This window comes from Bos indicus, chromosome 2, assembly GCF_029378745.1.
Source record: "Bos indicus isolate NIAB-ARS_2022 breed Sahiwal x Tharparkar chromosome 2, NIAB-ARS_B.indTharparkar_mat_pri_1.0, whole genome shotgun sequence".
Taxonomy (NCBI): domain Eukaryota; kingdom Metazoa; phylum Chordata; class Mammalia; order Artiodactyla; family Bovidae; genus Bos; species Bos indicus.
Genome location: NC_091761.1, coordinates 52,935,001 through 52,954,241, shown reverse-complemented (window position 1 = coordinate 52,954,241; position 19,241 = coordinate 52,935,001). Strand labels below are relative to the sequence as shown.

The window sequence follows — 19,241 nt, the reverse complement described above, 5'->3', positions numbered from 1 at the left end:
GTCTCCTGCCTTGGCAGGTGGATTCTTTGCCACTGAGCCACCAGGAAAGACCTCAGTTTCTCAATTTATAAATTAGAATTGTACTTGTCTTATCTCTATTAAGACTGTCTAATGGAATTATGTAAAGGATATAAAACAGGTAACACACCATGGAATTAGAACGTGTCCCTCCTGGAGACAGATGATGTATTTCCAGCTTATTGAGTAACAATTAACAATGTGATCTTCTGAAAATGATGAGAAGAAAAGTTGGGACCAGACTCCAAAAAGCCTACACATGATGGCATACACAAGAGGTTTTATATTAAGTCCATAGTCAATTTTGAGACCCTGAAAGTTTGTTTAGCAGCAAAGTGACTTTAGCAGAGCTATAAAGATTTTCCTGGCAACTTTATGAAGTAGACCTTGAAGCTGCAAGAAATTATAGGCACCACTGACAGAAGATAATTGCCATAGTACTATTAACACAGATCTGAATTCAGACAGTGGCAAAAGCTATGGAAATCAGCATTAAGGAGTATCATCCAATTGCATTCCTGAGGTTCACCTCAGTTCAGTTCAGTCGCTCAGTCATGTCCGACTCTTTGCGACCCCATGAATCGCAGCACACCAGGCCTCCCTGTCCATCACCAACTCCCGGAGTTCACTCAGACTCACGTCCATCGAGCCAGTGATGCCATCCAGCCATCTCATCCTCTGTCGTCCCCTTCTCCTCCTGCCCCCAATCCCTCCCAGCATCAGAGACTTTTCCAATGAGTCAACTCTTCGCATGAGGTGGCCAAAGTACTGGAGTTTCAGCTTTAGCATCATTCCTTCCAAAGAAATAATCCCAGGGCTGATCTCCTCCAGAATGGACTGGTTGGATATCCTTGCAGTCCAAGGGACTCTCAAGAGTCTTCTCCAACACCACAGTTCAAAAGCATCAATTCTTCAGCACTCAGCTTTCTTCACAGTCCAACTCTCACATCCATATTCACCTACTACATCTGAATTATGACTGCTCGGTGCAAAGAGTCCTGGGACATAGGACTCTCATAGCAGGCCCCTTTCCACTGGAATTTTTCTGGGCCTGGGGTAGGGGTGATACTGATATCCTGACAATGATTTGACATTTGACAGTAATGTCTTAAAATATTTGGACCAACTTATACTCAAGTCAGAGGAACATGCATGTGACCATCTTCTGCCTCCAGTATGATCCCCAGATAATCATCAGGTCATTTCTATCTCATCTGCTCTGATTTCTCCCTCCCTTATCTCCAGGTGATGCCACCTCCCTGGTCACTCAGAGGACCACCAACAGAAACTCATCCTGGAATGACTGATTTTTGATTAGCTAACATGTCTTGAGTGCTTGTTAAGGAAATGCACTGTATAAATATAGTTGTATTTTATCTTCATAATTCTATGGAAGGAGGTACAATTATTACTCCTGATTTATACTTGAGAGAACTGAGGGGAAAAATAATGAAGTTACCCAAATTCATGAAGTTAGTGTCAGGTTAGTATTTGAATCTAAATTAGTATGGCTTCAGAGGCCCCTGGCTTAACCACTATACCATAGATTCACTCAGTCAGGGGGAAAAAAAATGATGAATGTAAACAAATAAACACCCTAAATATTTACACCCCAGATGTGTGTACCTGATAACTCCCCTGTTAAAACATCTGGTGAGAGTTTCACTTTCATACTAATTTCCATGAAAGAACAAGAGGGATATTATATATTTCCCCAAATACAGGGTACCTTTGTTGTTATGAGTAGATGGCTAAATCTCATTTTTGTCATTGCTATTATAATTTTAATATTCATGTATCATTTCATTTTCCTACATTGTACTGACCATGTCACTACATTACGAAAAGGAGGGCATGGAAGCCTCTTAGCCCACATTTTTGAAAGTACTTTGCATGACTTCTACTCTAACATCATATTATCCTGTGTTGGATTGTATTTGTCAATATCCTGTTATGACCCATCATATCATACTGCCTAATATTGTATTGAAATTAAATCTTACCCTTTAGGAGTCCTGTGCAACATTAAAAAAAAAATGGGTCTTCAACAGTCTTCCTCTTAGATATAATTGAAAAAGAGGCAGGCATCAAAACATACCGCCGGGGAGCGATCCTGAATCATCCAAATGATGAGCATACAGTGAACATCTTGCACCAAAAAGATGACAATTTTCTGTAGCAGTGTTGTCAAAATGAAAATGTCTAGCTGTCTTGGTGAGAGACCTGGCAGGAAGATACACACACACACACACACACACACATCCCTTGTAGACTCATCCAGCTGATTTTTGTTATCTTATGCTTGAAGTGAAGACTTCAGGGTCTATGAAATTCTTAAGCCATCAGCTGGATTCTACAGAAGGCTCCTCACTGAATAAGGAGAGTGTTAGGAAAGCAGTGAGGGAGAGAGGTAACACTACCAGAGTTGGTGCTCAGTGTACACTTGTTGGATGAGTGAACCAAGACAAGCACCCAGAACATAAGCAACATTAAATACAACTATGATCCACCACTGTGTTTCTTATCAACTAGATATCACAAGTTAAATGTAGTCCAAACTCACCAGTGTCTGTACTGACTCCTAGTCCCACTTGTAAGGGACCATCAAATAGATACACCTTCAGCTGGCTCTCTTAAAGTCTAAGTGCACAAGAAATACTTCTTTCCAAAAGCACAGCAGCAGAGGATCAATGCATTTGCTCACCTGACTCATGCAAGTCTACTGTGTATGCAAATTCTGTTTGGGATCTGGAAAAGTCCTGTTTGGATCTGGAAAAGTCCAGGCATCCAGAATACCCAGCCCCATCTTCCACTCACCTTATCTGCTCTGCCAAATATAGGGTTTATGTGTCAGATAAATGCTAGAGAGTACTGACTTTTTGACCCATGTATGAAAATCTGAAAAGCCAAGAAATCTGGCAAATACAAAGCATCGGCCTGAAAAATCCACACTTTCCTCTGGCACCATTTAAGCTGACAAGTTTATTTGAGACAGGCACACTCACATTTGAAGAGCAGGACTTGTGCTAACCATTCTCACATCACCAGCAAAGTGTGTTCTGAGTCCATATTGCACAGCATGCTTGAAGAAGTGTGGATTTTTCCACATCATTTGGTGACATTTTGCACAGTTTCATTTCTGCTCTGTATTGCTAGACCCTACCTTTTTTTCCCTCGCAAATATTCCACTAATGGGATTCCCTTGAGTATTCAGATTCTTTCCTCTGCTTCAGCATCTATTTGTACTGCGAGTGCACAAATCTGTCATGATGTGCCCCTCAGTCAAAGTCAAGCCTCCTTGACTGAAAGGAAAATGATAGAGGTGCTCCGCTGCTGAGGAGAGTCAGGGGACCGCGGGCCAGCCTATGAGGGGATGAAGAGATGCGTTAGAATTCCAGGGAGAGGTCAATGAGGAAGACTCCAGGGAACGATGGTCTAGCTGGAGGTGCCCGTTCCTAACGCTTCTTCCCAAGTCCAGGTGAAAGGCAGCTTTTAAGTGGCAGGTGAAAGGCAGCTTTTAAGTGGGAGGGGATGCAGAAGACAATTGAAACCAAAATTGTTTTGAGCTCACCATTTTTCTAGCTATCAGTTCTGAGGTCACAGTCACTAAAACTGGAAACTTAAAAATGACTTCAAAAAGGCAAACGCTAACTAGATTTCACAGTGGATTTCATTTTACTTGGCTTTACAGAAAGAATGCAGGTATTAAATAGACTGTTTCCTGTATACAATAAGGTTAATTAGTAGTGAGGGATGGAAAATCAGTGTAGACATAACTCTTTTCGACAGGTATCAAAAATAATCCCCTGATCCCTACAGACCCCAGCTGCATTGAAAGAGGAACAATATAAAAGATTCTTTAAGCACAAAATTTGCAAACATTCTCCAGGTGTCCGCAGCACCCGCGCAATAGGCCCTGAGCCCCTGTGCATGGGCTGCTCCGCAAGCCCTTCCGCTGCAGTAACTTAAAGGCGCAGCTACTCACGCTGAATTTTGAGGCGCAGCATAAAGGCTCTGCTTACAAAGCGGCTGGGATCGCAGGCGGAGACAGGAGAACAAAAAGAAGAATATATTGCGGCCTGAATGGGACTTCCCTAAGCTCCTTATCAATAAGGTTAATAAGGGTCTATGCAATTTACTGATCACTAAGATGGAACAAGCCTCCTTGCGCTCCAAATCTCCACGTTGGCGCCGGTTTTTAATACTTTTCACAGCCAATCACATAAAAGCCCCTTTGCCCCGCACCCCAGAGAATAAACTCTGGTTCACCATTCTGGCCTGCATAAAATCGTTGGTCCGTTATTACACTTCTACCTGCCCTAGTTAAGCAGATTAACAGTTATTTCCTAGAATTCGATCAATGAGGTTCTTTGTAATTGAAGCTGGAGTACTCAGATATGTCTTTTTTTAAAAATGCATTTCTGAAAAACGAATTTCTTTTTTCTCTGGTTTAATTTTGTTATCCTCAATCGTATGCATGATACAAAAAAAAAAAAAAAATCCAAACTTCTATCTCCTCTATAAAATACATGTCATATCAAAAAGGTGACAAGAGGGGGGAAAAGTAATTAGTGAGTTCACAGAGTTCAGTAGAAAAGTTAAAATGGAGTAACACATTACTTTTTATGTTAAGATTTCACAAGACAAATCTTGCCTGTGTTTTAATTGCATGTGACCCTGGCAGTCCTACTCTGAAATGAAGTGCCGTAAAATTAAAGATGACAGACGCTCAAAACAAGTCTTGTGATCTTGATTAGACTACAAAGACCACACTCTCTCTCTGCTGCAACTCAGATATCATGGACTGTTTTATTTGGGGAATTGCTTCATTAATGCCTTCTTTGACTAGACATGTTTATTATTTAAAAAAAATACTGAATATGGTGATATCTTGCATAACTAAATAATTCCCTAAAAGCAAGTTATAAATGAAGAATGTTTAAATACCCCTAAAACTAATTTTTATAGATACTTATACATAAATATATATATATGTGTGTGTGTGTATGGATGTGGGTGCGTAGATGTAGATGTATATATTATATATCCATCTTTGATATGTGTATAACCTATTCTAACCTACAATTCTCTATTATAGCCTGAGAAGCAGAGCAGTTAATCTGTCATATTTCCTTATATGTTCCCAGGTCAATCGAATGTGTGGAACTATACATTATCCTATAAAAACCATTTCTGAGAAACTCTGTCAGAATTTTAAACTTTCTGAGCATTGTCTAAGTGGAGGATCAGATTTGACTCACACCTATATTTCAAAATGATCACCAGATCATTCAACCTAAATTACATAAGCCATGGTATAGATGCTTTTACACCTCACTTCTTCCTAGTTCAACGAAAGCAGGAAATTCAGGGGCAAGTCCTCACAGCATTAGACTCTGTCAGCTCTGTGTTCCCTCAGGCCAGCTCGAGTCCTGCTTTTGTCTCAAGTCCTCTGGGTCAGGGCTTCATTCTTACTATGAGGAGGTCATTAGTGTTCATCTCTAGGACTGCCTACCTTCTAAATCTCTGATTCTCTTACTTTGTCCGATTTCAAGAACACTATTTTAAATTCATATATTTTGTATTAGGAAACAAAAGGATTTATGCTGGTTATATGGGTGTTCTATCAACAGGGATATATAGATTCAGCCTAGAATCAAAGATTGGTTTCTAGAGTTCATTTTTTTATTGTGCATCTGTAATTCCAGAAAAGTCTGTATACACATTCTGCTTCCATTTCTTTAAATTTGAAATCCATATTGCAATTTCTCTCCTACCTAACATCAGGGCTCCTGTGAGAATAAAATATGATAACATACATTAAAGACTCTTTTAAAAATATGTGAAACAAGGCTTCTTAATCAGTAGTGTTTTTAGTATAATTATTCAATCAGTGGTCTTCAGTGTACACAAAAGGCTTTTTCACGTGAAAGCCAAATAGTCCTTTAACCTATAATACTGTGTTTTCAAACAGCCTACATACTTGCCTTTAAAATAAAATCTATGTCCCTGTAGAATTTCTCAAGACTAAGGTCAAAAACCATCAGGTGTGGGATATGTTGTATCTCTCACATGAGAGATTTAATTCACCAGAAGAAGGAGGGATTACAAACATTGGAAAGCATTTATTAGAATCCAGTTCAGCGTAGTGTTGAGAAGTTGTGCCCCACTAGGAGAACTGGAGTTATACTCCCTGTCTCTCCAACCTGCCTCTGTCTCTGTCTTTATGTTTCTCTGCCTCTCTTTGTTTTTTCTATCTCTGTGCTTCTCCTCTGTCTCTCTCTATTCCTGATCCTCATTCTCACACCCAGGGCAGGCATCTTAACCTAAAATTCATGGTTCCCGGGATCCCTGGGCTGCAACCGATACTTGAACTCTTAGAACTTTCAGGCTAGATTGTGTGCATTTCACTCCACTTAAAGTCTGAAGTTTTCCTTATATTTTCAGTGAAGTCTGTGATTTGGATTTACTGTTCTAGATTCGCTTTCCAGCATAACAATACTATTATCTTACATCTGAATTAAACTACGAGTGGGTCAAGTCAGATCCTAAGGTCTACCAGGCTCTGAGTACTCCATGGATTTCTGTCTGATTACCTGACAGGACAGGACAGGCTGGGCCAAGGAGTGAAATATAGATTCAACAAAATCAGTTAGTACACATTGAAAGATGATGATGCAATCCTTAGAGGATCTCCTATTTTCAATTGATGAAACTAGTAAATAGAAGCACCCATGAAATCAGGATACTTTGCCTGTTAGTCAATGAAAGATATTTAGGATTTTAAGATAAATCCAGTAGTAACACAAATAGTCCATTCTCACAATGCCCGCTTTTAAACTGTGCCAGACACATGTCCTATGCCTGCATGGTACTTCTACACATTAGCTGCCACAAACCAAAGGGAATGTCGTTGCTTTTAATAGGATTACATAGAACCCAGTCACAAACAGGAAGACTAGCCTTAGTCGGAGTAACTGGCCAGTAATTTGGATGTTTAACTAAATGATTGGCTGCCAAATTGACAGGTCATCCACACTGAACTAGCCACTATTCCATGAATTTTCATGACCGGGATCACAATGGTTCATTTGCATGTGTGAAATTCTGCTGTGAAGCTGGCTTTTGAACTGGCTAGTTCAGCCAAAGATATGTTTCCAGTGCCATGCATTAGTACCCTAGAAATACCATCACACGGGGGTAGCATAGATCTTCCCAAATCCTGCTATCAGAACACCATCTACACCTACAACCGCTAATCAGCATAACGACTGGGATGTAAGGAATACAGGGGGAAGTGGATTATTGGGAAGTGAAAATTAACACCAAAATGAGCATTTGGATGGGGAAAGAAAAGTTTTAGAGAAGCAATAGAAGTTTGGGGTTTGCCCAGGACAATTACTAAGAGCAACTCCCTACCCAGAGAGCATTCAGTGACTATTGAAGCATCATTGTTATGATTATTAACAAGTAGCTGTTAACCACCTATTACAATACAATGGGACAGACAGGAAACCGATAAATACAAGCCCCAGGAAATAAAAGTACTTCCCATAAAGGACTTATGATCTAGTTATGGGCTTCCCTTGTGGCTCAGCTGGTAAATAATCCACCTGCAATGCGGGAGACATGGGTTTGATCCCTGGGTTGGGAAGATCTCCTGGAGAAGGGAAAGGCTACCCACTCCAGTATTCTGGCCTGGAGAATTCCACGGACTGTATAGTCCACGGGGTCGCAAAGAGTCAGACACGACTGAGCAACTTTCACTTTCACTTCACTTTCACTATAGGTGAAAAAACATGAGGCCAAAAAGTAGAAATTATAGTAATCTACATTTATTACTGACTTACCATGGACCAGTTATCTTGCAACAAAACTGTGATATAGCAGTATTTTGATGAATATTTCAAAGATGAGGAAATGTAGATATTATCATTGCCTAAGGGAGAAGAGCTAGGAAGTGGTTTTGAACTAGGTATGTCTAATATTTAGAACAAATATTCTTATTTCCTCCACATTAAAAAGGTTAAGAAGCCCAAAATAAATTTATTGCCATGGTGACTCAGATAGTAAAGAATCTGCTTGCAATGCGGGAGACTTGGGTTCAATCCTTGGGTTGGGAAGATCCCCTGGAGAAGGAAATGGCAACCCACTCCAGTATTCTTTCCAGGAGAATTGCCATGGACAGAGAAGCCTGATGGGCTATAGTCCACATGGTCTCAAAGAGTCAGAGATGACTGAGCAACTAACACTTTCACTTTCATAGTAGACAATATATCTACTAATATAAAATTGAATAACTATGCAAAGGAACATTTACATAATGAAGTATTTTGAAGACATTTACAACCTATGGGGGTACTTCCTGGTGGTCCGGTGGTGAGGGATCTGCCTTGCAATGCAGAGGCTGCAGATTCAATCCCTGGTCAGGGAACTAAGATCCCACCTGCCGTGGGGCAACTAAGACCTGACACTGCCAAATAATTGGTTCCGATTAGGAAAAGGAGTACGTCAAGGCTGTATATTGTCACCCTGCTTATTTAACTTCTATGCAGAGTGCATCATGAGAAACGCTGGACTGGAAGAAACACAAGCTGGAATCAAGATTGCCAGGAGAAATACCAATAACCTCAGATATGCAGATGACACCACCCTTATGGCAGAAAGTGAAGAGGAACTCAAAAGCCTCTTGATGAAAGTGAAAGAGGAGAGTGAAAAAGTTGGCTTAAAGCTCAACATTCAGAAAACTAAGATCATGGCATCTGGTCCCATCACTTCATGGCAAATAGATGGGGAAACAGTGGAAACAGTGTCAGACTTTATTTTTCTGGGATCCAAAATCACTGCAGATGGTGACTGCAGCCATGAAATTAAAAGACGCTTACTCCTTGGAAGGAAAGTTATGACCAACCTAGATAGCATATTCAAAACAGAGACATTACTTTGCGAACAAAGGTTCATCTAGTCAAGGCTATGGTTTTTCCTGTGGTCATGTATGGATGTGAGAGTTGGACTGTGAAGATGGCTGAGCACCGAAGAATTGATGCTTTTGAACTGTGGTGTTGGAGAAGACTCTTGAGAGTCCCTTAGACTGCAAGGAGATCCAACCAGTCCATTCTGAAGGAGATCAGCCCTGGGATTTCTTTGGAAGGAATGATGCTAAAGCTGAAACTCCAGTACTTTGGCCATCTCATGCGAAGAGTTGACTCATTGGAAAAGACTCTGATGCTGGGAGGGATTGGGGGCAGGAGGAGAAGGGGACGACAGAGGATGAGATGGCTGGATGGCATCACTGACTCGATGGACATGAGTCTGGGTGAACTCCAGGATTTGGTGATGGACAGGGAGGCCTAGCGTGCTGCAATTCGTGGGGTCGCAAAGAGTCGGACACGACTGAGTGACTGAACTGAACTGAACTGAAAATAAAATTTATGTGTTTAAATACTATTGACCAGAGAAATTCTGCTAACAGAAAAGATCAAGGTATGAAATCATAGGTACAGTGTGATACCATTGTTGTTATATATCCTGTAACGTGTATGTACACACAGCAGAATATTAGCAATGCTTATCTTTGAGTTGTGAGATTATCAGTAATTAATTTTCTCCCATTGTGCCTGGCACATCCCCAAGTTTTTGCTTTGAGCATTTGTTACTTTCATAATTAGAAAAAGACCAAATACAATAAATATATATAAATGGTAACCTAAGACTCTGTGTAGTAATTGGTACAAACAATAAGATGTGAGGACTTTCAAATGACATCATATTGGACATCAGGGAGGCTCCAGGATGCCATTGGCTCTGAAAGGAAGGCAGGTGAGGAAAAACGTAGGCCTCAAGGTAAGGTTGTAACATAAGCAAAGACCCAAAGGCAGAAATTGTGAAGTTGCCTTTGGGGAATAAGACTACTGTTTGGCTACAATGGAGAACTCTAACAGAGGGGGGTTCAGAGCAACAATTGACTTTACATCTTTTTTGGATCTTGTTCTAAAAGGTGGAACTAAGTAAAACTTGGATGCCTTTATGTGATAACATTTCTAGGACACAAAAGCCCAGCGTACCAGACGTGTCCTTTGGCTTAGAAACCCGGTTAGCAAGCCAGCTTCACAGTGGAATTTCACACATGAGAAGATAGGTAAGGGCCAAATTGGGGAATCCCTGAAACGCCAAGCAAGCAAGTTGGACTTTATCCTGAAGGCAGTGGGGAAACTCTGGAGTTTGAAGCAGGGGGGTAATGAGAAGAAAAACGTTTTAGTAAAATTAATCTGACAGCACGGGCTAAGTGGATTGGAAGGGAAACAATGACATGTCTCTTGTCATATGCTTCTTCATGTTGATATATTTTTCCTGTGAGGATTCTTTCTCAGTTAGGATTATAAACTCTTTGAGAAGAAAACCCATGTCTTAGATTCCTTTGTATCTCTAGCATTCCTGAGGATAAAGGAGGCATTAAACAGTGGATAAATTTTCCAGCTTTGACTTCAGAGAGTCCTCTGTGGAACTCCCAGTTTCTGAAAGGAGTATCCTTGACCTCTCTTAGCCTCAGTGTGGTCTTGTAAGATGGGGACAGTAACACCCACTTTGTAGGACTGTGGTGAGGATGAAACGAGACAATGAGATTTTGTGTGCAAAGCCCTTGATCAGAAGTGTGCTGTCCTCGATAACTCTTGTTCTAGCTATCACTGTTATGCCTAAAAAAGTTACCTGGACAACTTTATGGATGAAGAAAATGATGTTGATGTTTGAGTACGACTCTCTATCTTAGACACTGAGTGGAGGAATGTGAACCAAATATACCTGAGAAGCCAATTATCCTATAGGCAAAGTTGGACACTAGAAAGATTTGAAGGGCAAAGACTGACCCAGTGAAATGGAGACATACAGAGGCCAGCAGGATCTCTGTTTGTAAGCCAGGGTAAATCTGGAGCAAGTTAAAGAGAGATAGCTGGCTGGTCTGGGCTTATACTGTGCTGTGTGTGCTCACTCATGTCTGACTTTTTGCGACCCCATGGACTGTAGCCTGCGAGGCTCCTCTGTCCATGGCATTTTCTAAGCAAGAGTACTGGAATGGGTTTCCATTTCCTACTCCAGGGGATCTTCTTGACACAGGGATTGAACCAACATTTCTTGCATCTCCTATATTGGCAGGCAGATTCTTTACCACTCTGCCACTTACTGTAATAATAAGTGATGTCTGTGAGAAGCATGGGCCTCCCACAAGAATAAACAATGGTGTCTGGCAGCAGCTCATCCAGAGAAACTTTCCCATTTCTGCTAATTAATATTCACAGTGTTCTGCTTAATTGACTATGCCAAAGCCTTTGACTGTGTGGATCACAATAAACTGTGGAAAATTCTGAAAGAGATCGGAATACCAGACCACCTGACCTGCCTCTTGAGAAACCTATATGCAGGCCAGGAAACAACAGTTAGAACTGGACATGGAACAACAGGCTGGTTCCAAATAGGAAAAGGAGTTCGTCAAGGCTGTATATTGTCACCCTGCTTATTTAACTTATATGCAGAGGACATCATGAGAAACGCTGGACTGGAAGAAACACAAGCTGGAATCAGGATTGCCAGGAGAAATATCAATAACCTCAGATATGCAGATGACACCACCCTTATGGCAGAAAGTGAAGAGGAACTCAAAAGCCTCTTGATGAAAGTGAAAGTGGAGAGTGAAAAAGTTGGCTTAAAGCTCAACATTCAGAAAACAAAGATCATGGCATCTGGTCCCATCACTTCATGGCAAATAGATGGGGAAACAGTAGAAACAGTGTCAGACTTTATTTTTGTGAGCTCCAAAATCCCTGCAGATGGTGACTGCAGCCACGAAATTAAAAGACGCTTACTCCTTGGAAGGAAAGTTATGACCAACCTAGATAGCATATTCAAAAGCAGAGACATTATTTTGCCAACAAAGGTTCATCTAGTCAAGGGTATGGTTTTTCCTGTGGTCATGTATGGATGTGAGAGTTGGACTGTGAAGAAGGCTGAGTGCCAAAGAATTGATGCTTTTGAACTGTGGTGTTGGAGAAGACTCTTGAGAGTCCCTTAGACTGCAAGGAGATCCAACCAGTCAATTCTGAAGGAGATCAGCCCTGGGATTTCTTTGGAAGGAATGATGCTAAGGCTGAAACTCCAGTACTTTGGCCACCTCATGCAAAGAGTTGACTCATTGGAAAAGACTCTGATGCTGGGAGGAATTGGGGGCAGGAGAAGAGGATGACAAAGGATGAGATGGCTAGATGGCATCACTGACTCAATGGACATGAGTCTCAGTGAACTCTGGGAGTTGGTGATGGACAGGGAGGCCTGGCATGCTGCGATTCATGGGGTCGCAAAGAGTCGGACACGACTGAGTGACTGAACTGAACTGAACCTTCCTTCACTGGAGAAGGGCATGGAAACCCACTCCAGTATTCTTGCCTGGAGAATCCCATGGACAGAGGAGCCTGGTGGGCTACAGTCCATGGGGTCACAAAGAGTTGGACATGACTAAAGTGACTTGGCACAGCACCACACACCCTTCCTTCACAATGTCTCCTCCTTGCAGTTAGAACAGGCAGACACCTCCATGGCGGGGATGAAAATGTCCTGAGCTTGTGGAGACATGACAGATTCTAGTTCTTGGACAGAAAGTGCACAAGATGACTCTGGAGCTGCTCATTCTGTTATAAGACAAGAAAGCCACCAGCGACGAGTGTGATTGTGCCAAAAAGACACAAGAGCCAATCTGAAGAGATTCCCACTGACCTAAGATGGGATAACTTGGGCATCAAAATGTATGATAACTGCAATGGATTTAAAGATATCAAATATATTTTTTAAAAATCAAGTAAAATAAGAAACAAAAATTCACTGCTCTCCAAAACAAGATATACCTAGAAAATAGAACAATATTCTGAAAATTGATGTATAAAGGAAGCAAATCAAGTATTCTGACTCTTATATGAGTAGTATTTCAGGATAACCAAATAGCTGATGAGAAAAAAAAATATTCACAGGTAATTTGCAGCTAAGAATGCAGAAGGAAAATTTTATACATACGCTAGATAGAGAGTATAATAAAGCTCCAAGTAGTCATTGCCTAAATTTAAGTACCAACATTTTTCTAATCTTTTCTGCAACTTTTTTCCCTTGAGTATTTTAAAGCAAATCCCAGACAGCATCTCATTTCAACTGTAATTTTTTTTAATAAAAACAGATACCTGAAAAGCTACTGTTACACAATTACTGCGTCCAGAAATTATGCTGAAAGTAAAATGAAACTATATTAGATAGAAGTGACTTTTCATTAATTATCTTACCTAACCATCAATGAATTTGCAGAACACTTAAGTATAAAAGATAAATCAATTTTTATGAGCAAGACTGGGGAAAGGATTACCATGACTGACCACTACTCTCAAATGGACTTGATAACCCAAAAAACAATAGAAACTGCCAGAAATTATTCCAATATACCAAAGTTAATAGGCTCTGCTGCTAAGTTGCTTCAGTCATGTCCGACTCTGTGCGACCCCAGAGACGGCAGCCCACCAGCCTCCACCGTCCCTGGGATTCTCCAGGCAAGAACACTGGAGTGGGTTGCCATTTCCTTCTCCATTGCATGAAAGTGGAAAGTGATAAGTGAAAGTGAAGTCGCTTAGTCGTGTCTGACTCTCAGCTACCCCATGGACTGCAGCTCACCAGGCTCCTCTGTCCATGGGATTTTCCAGGCAAGAGTACTGGAGTGGGGTGCCATTGCCTTCTCCTAATAGGCTCTAGTGCATTTTAATTTACTTGACAATAGAGAAGAGCTTTATTTACCTTTCTAAATAAATCTGAGGCCTCATAATATCCATGCTATTCCCACCACAAAGTAACCATCGAGTATATCTATGAAGGAATAAAAAAGAAAGGCTACAGAAAAGATGTATATAATCCCCCAAATTTTCTGTCCTATGATCTAATCTCTCCTTTCCATTTAGATTGTTTATTTAAAACTTCTACAAGCAAATCCCTCCCCCAGGTAAGCACAAAAATGACTTACAGAACTGCCATCTATATCCATGAAATTGATTTTTTGTTACCTTTTAAAATCTTCAAAATCCTAAGGAAGGCTTCGAAAAAGCCTGTGGTGTTACAGTTACTATTTCTATCACTGTTATTCTGTCCTATATATACATACATACATACATATATATGTTTTAAAGGCTGACATTCCAAGGAATTGAACAAAATGACATCTCAGCTGTAAATGAAATAAAACAGCCACCTATATATGTTCGTGTAAAGTGTTATTTTCCATTGATTCAAGTTGATAATTTCCATACCTTAATTAAAAAAATTTTTTTCTCTTTCTTATATTTTTCAGTTTCATGGCTACAACATAAAAAGAAATCACACCTTTCTTGCCTGCCCTCATTATCTCTAACCTATGCTGTTTATCTGCTTTCATTACAAAAACCTCTATTTCCAATCAGCAGTGAAAGACAAAATACATTCTTCCAGAAAAAAAACATGGTCATGTATTTCTCAGTGTCCTGATATGATTCAACACAATGGTCTGAATAACAGAATTGTTAACACACAAACTGAGAAAAAGCAGCAACATACCAGCTCTGAGACACATAGAAAGATCTTTTTTCCCTGTTTTTTTTTTTTTTTTTTTTTTTTTTATGTCATTTTGCCTGAAACTCACATAGAGTTATCATGGAGGTAAAGGGAGACAAACGAGACAACCCTTTTAAGTTAGGAAGTTTTGGATTGACATGTGTACACTTCTATATTTAACATTGATAACCAACAAAGATCTACTCTATAGCACAGGGAACTCTGCTTGATATTATATAACAACCTAGTTGGAAAAAGAATTTGAAAAAGAATAGATACATGTATGCATAAAACTGAATCACTTTGCTATGTACCTGAAATTAACACAATATTGTTAATCAGCTCTACTCCAATATAAAATAAAAAGTTTTGAAAATTAAATACAATATGAGAATAGAAGGAAAAAATGAAAATGTATTACTTGCAAGAGAGAAGATATTGCCCATTTTACATTCCTGGGTGCAATTGCCCCGATTTGGTTTTCTCACCAGGAAGCAACAAGGCTGATTCATCTTTAAGGGAACATTGGTGAGTGGGAACTGGTACCTAGGTTGGGTACTGGAAGGTGGGCTCCAGCACCCCCAGATCAGCATGGAAAAATCAGTGGTGGGGTGTGTGAGTGAGATGAAGGACAGGGTCCCACGTGGGGGATGGATGTCAAAACCTGTCACTCACTCAAGAAATATATAGGCAGAAACACTGCTCTAGCTACTTAGAATGACAAAACAAATCTTGTCTGTTTCACAAAGCTCAGCCTTGATTAGCTCAAATCCAAAATTTTATGAGTATAGTTCTTAATAGGACTTATTTATTCCTTCAAATTTCCCCTACTTTCATTTGATATCTTTTGCCAAACTCTCTTAAGACATACATATACACATCCCCATGTACATATATACACATATATCTGTATTACAGATACATAAATACACACATGTATAGGTGGTGCATGTGACTAAAATAAAACTTCGACTCTGTTTTTACCCTGTTTTTTATCCATGAAATTCCAATTTGTAGCAGAGATGGTGGCTACTAAATAATATGACTCCTCATCTCATCTCTTAAAGATGAAGCTCAGGTCAGTTTAAATATGTCTTTCATGAAAGGGATAGATTATTGACCAAGTGCATGAATGAAAGGAAGGCAGCTTTTACATTCGAAGCAAAACTTGAAAACTCTAGAAGTTAAAGAGGCATTTTTGGTCAAAAAGAAATAGGTAAAGTTGTAGAAGAGAAAATCCCCAGTTTTGGGTCAGATAAATTTAACTCTGACCTCTGTCTCCATCGTCTGTTCTGCTGGCTGCGTGGTCTGGCACAAGTCATCTCCAAATTTTAGTCTTCTTGCCTGTAAAACAGGAGTGATAATATCCACGTCAGTGAGTTGCAGTGAGCATTGATGAGATACTGTACAAATGATGTAGTACATCCTCAATAAACGACATTTGTTATTTTTGCCACTCTTATGTCAGGAGGAAAAGAGCCAACCCTGGAGGAACAGAGGAGAGATATTTGAGTCAGCGCGCAGATGTTTTCCGTCTTATTTTCACATTCCACACCACTTCAGTCTGACCCAAAAACACAGACGCCAGCCAGAAGGAAGCCCACCCAAGAATCATAAAGATAGATGCCAAATTGAATTAGTTAACCCCTGATTTAAATACAAGGACATTATATTTTATGAATCAATTCCTTAAGTACCCCACAGACCACAGGTATAGAAAGCCCTTAACTAAGTTTATTTTTTAATGTTAAAAGTACATTAATTATGAAGAAAAATATAATAAACAAGCATCAACCCACCCAACTGCAGAATGTTAGCACTTTGTCAAATTTGCCTCAAACTTTTTAAATAAAAGGCATGAAATGTTGCAGATAAAACCGAAGTCTTTTTTGTTCCTTGCCGGAGTCCCATTCCTTTCCCTTCCCAGAAGTAGCAATGATAATGAATATGGAATGGCTCTGTCCTGAAAGTCAGTGTTTTCTACTTTTACCAAGTAAGTTGCATATGTAAACAAGAGATGCCTTATGGAGTTTTACATTTTTATACATGGATACACTATGTAGTATTCTGAAACTTTTTTACTTTCATTTTGTTTTTAAGAGCTGGGCCTTCTGATTCATATAGATGTAGTTTACTTATTCAAATGCTATACAGTCATTATTTTTTTTAACCAAGGCAATTCTCCTTGAAGAAGGACAAGTTAAACCCAATACTTTTTACCAGCATAATCAAGATATATGTTTACCTTTTCAGAATTACTTTCTCTCTTGCAGGCATGTCTCCTTGTACTTATGAATTGCTGATGATATTACTAATTATTCTTTCATTCAATCTATATTTATTGTGAATCTTGCATGGGAAAGGCACTATTTTAGGTGGTGAGAATACAGAAGAGATGAAATCAAACATGAATCTCACCCTCAAGTAGCTTTTTATCTGCTAGAAGAGATAGACAACACACCATTATTCAAATAATAAGCAAAATAACCTCGGCTCATAATAAATTCTCTCAAAAACTGAAAGCAATCATATTATGAGAGTGAGAGGAGTGTGGTAAGATAGCTACTTTAATTAGCATGGTATAAGAAGGCTTTCTGAGTAATGGTTACAGTTGAATGGAAATTTCAAGAACAAACAAGAAAGAGGCACATGTGATGAGAGCAGGGATGAGCATTCCAGGCAAAAACAACAACAAAAAATGCATTGGTGAGCTCTCTCACTCTGTTTAAGACTCAGAAAAGAGAGCAATACTATGGGAATATAGTGAAACAGGGACTGAGTATTATGTGATGACGATGCAAAAAGGAAGGATGGAGTCCTGTGAGGAATTCTAAGGAGTTCAGGTTTTCATTTAAGTGATACTGGCAACCTGCAATCGTAATAAGGGAGCTACACGATCTGATTTAGGGGTTTAACTGATCCTTGTAGATTCTGGGTAGAAAATAGATTATAAGAGTGTAAGAATGGGAGCAAGGTGACCAAGCAAGACACTGTCTCAGTAGACCAAGAAGAGATAATCACGGTGTGGACAGAGATGGTGGCAGTGGAGATGGAGAAAAGATAAAGAGATGTGAAGTATCTTTGGGGGATGTAATAAAAAAAAATGCATTGGTAGAGTGACACTAGAAGATGAAGGTGAGGGAGAAATCAAAGAGAATTCCCAGGTCTTAGGTGCTAGGTATCAATGCCATTTATTGAAATGAGGAAGGTTGGGAAAGAAAATTGTTCAGTCCAGGAAAAGTCAAGACTTCTCTCTATTAAATACATTTAGTTTGAGATGACTAGATGCTAATATATACCCAAGGAGACATCTTGAGTAGTCAGTAAGCATTCAGACCTCATGGGAGAAGTCAATACCAGAGATATAAGCATGTAGGCATCATTTAAAATTATAAGACTAGAGGAAGTTACTGAGGGAGAGCAGGCAAATGCAGATAAAAGAGTACAGGATGTTTTACAGTACAGGATGGGTCCTGGGAGGACTCCAATATTTAGAGGACTAAGAAAAAAAGAACTCATTGAAAAAAGACTGAGAATAAGTAACCAAAAAGGTAAGAATCAGTCGTGTCCTACTCCTTGAGGCCGCATGGACTATACAGTCCACGGAATTCTCTAGGCCAGAAGACTGGAGTGGATAGCCGTTCCCTTCTCCAGAGGATCTTTCCAACCCAGGGATGGTCTCCCACATTGCAGGGAGATTCTTTACCAGCTGAGCCACAAGGGAAGCCCAAGAATACTGGAGTGAGTAGCCTATCCCTTCTCCCTTCTCCAGAGAATCTTCCCGACCCAAGAATTGAAATGGGGTCTCCCGCATTGCAGGCAGATTCTTTACCAGCTGAGCTATCAGGGAAGCCCAATGCTTAGACAAGGAGTAAGAAAAAAGAACTCACTGAATAAAAAAAAAAAAAAACCGAGAATGAGTAACCAAAAAGTAAAAAGAACCCCAGGGGAATCTGTTATCAAGGAAACTAAAGGAAGATGTATTTCATGACAAGGGTATCTTTAATGGCATGGAGAAAAATGAGGCCAGATTGAAGAGCATAGAGAGTGAATAGGAGGTGAAAACATGGACAGATAGAGCATAGATAATTTTCAGAGAAATGATGCTTTGCAGGGTGGCAGAGACATCAAGCACTAGAAGGGACTGTGTGGTCACCAGAGGTTTCTGATAATGTGGGAGAAGTTGGTGATGCAAAGAGAGAAGAAGTGCAGAGAAAATTAGGTCTTTAAGAAGGTAGCAGAGGAGTGCATATATTCAGACACATTTATATGTGTGTATACACATATGTATGTGTATATAGCATTATATATTTTTCTTCATGTTAAAAATAAGACGGATATATGTAGAGTTGGGCTTCTATGTTAGGTGATGGGAATGTAAGGAGTATATATCTGATTTCTTCAGTTTCTTTTTCAGGGGCTATCAGGGTCATCACTGAGAATGAGGGATTGTGGAGAGCATGTAGGATATTCTATGTGAGAAGAAATGAAGGAAAACATTTTCAAGAAAGCATAAAAAGGAGTCTCTAGGGAAATCTCACAGTGTTGAATGTAAGTTGATGAAGGCAAGAAGCTTTGAGTCATTCATTCACTGCTCTATCTCTTACTGAGAGCAGAGT

General features: G+C 39.8%; 1 long non-coding RNA gene across 1 annotated transcript in view; it reads right to left on the bottom strand.

Annotated features, from left to right (window-relative positions):
* Positions 1–16,338, bottom strand: part of LOC139186046 (uncharacterized) — an 84,678-nt gene extending 68,340 nt beyond the window's left edge. Inside the window, exon 1 of the long non-coding RNA XR_011569620.1 lies at positions 15,895–16,338. This is a non-coding gene — a long non-coding RNA (uncharacterized lncRNA). The remainder of the gene's footprint in view (positions 1–15,894) is intronic.
* Between the last annotated feature and the right edge of the window lie 2,903 nt (positions 16,339–19,241).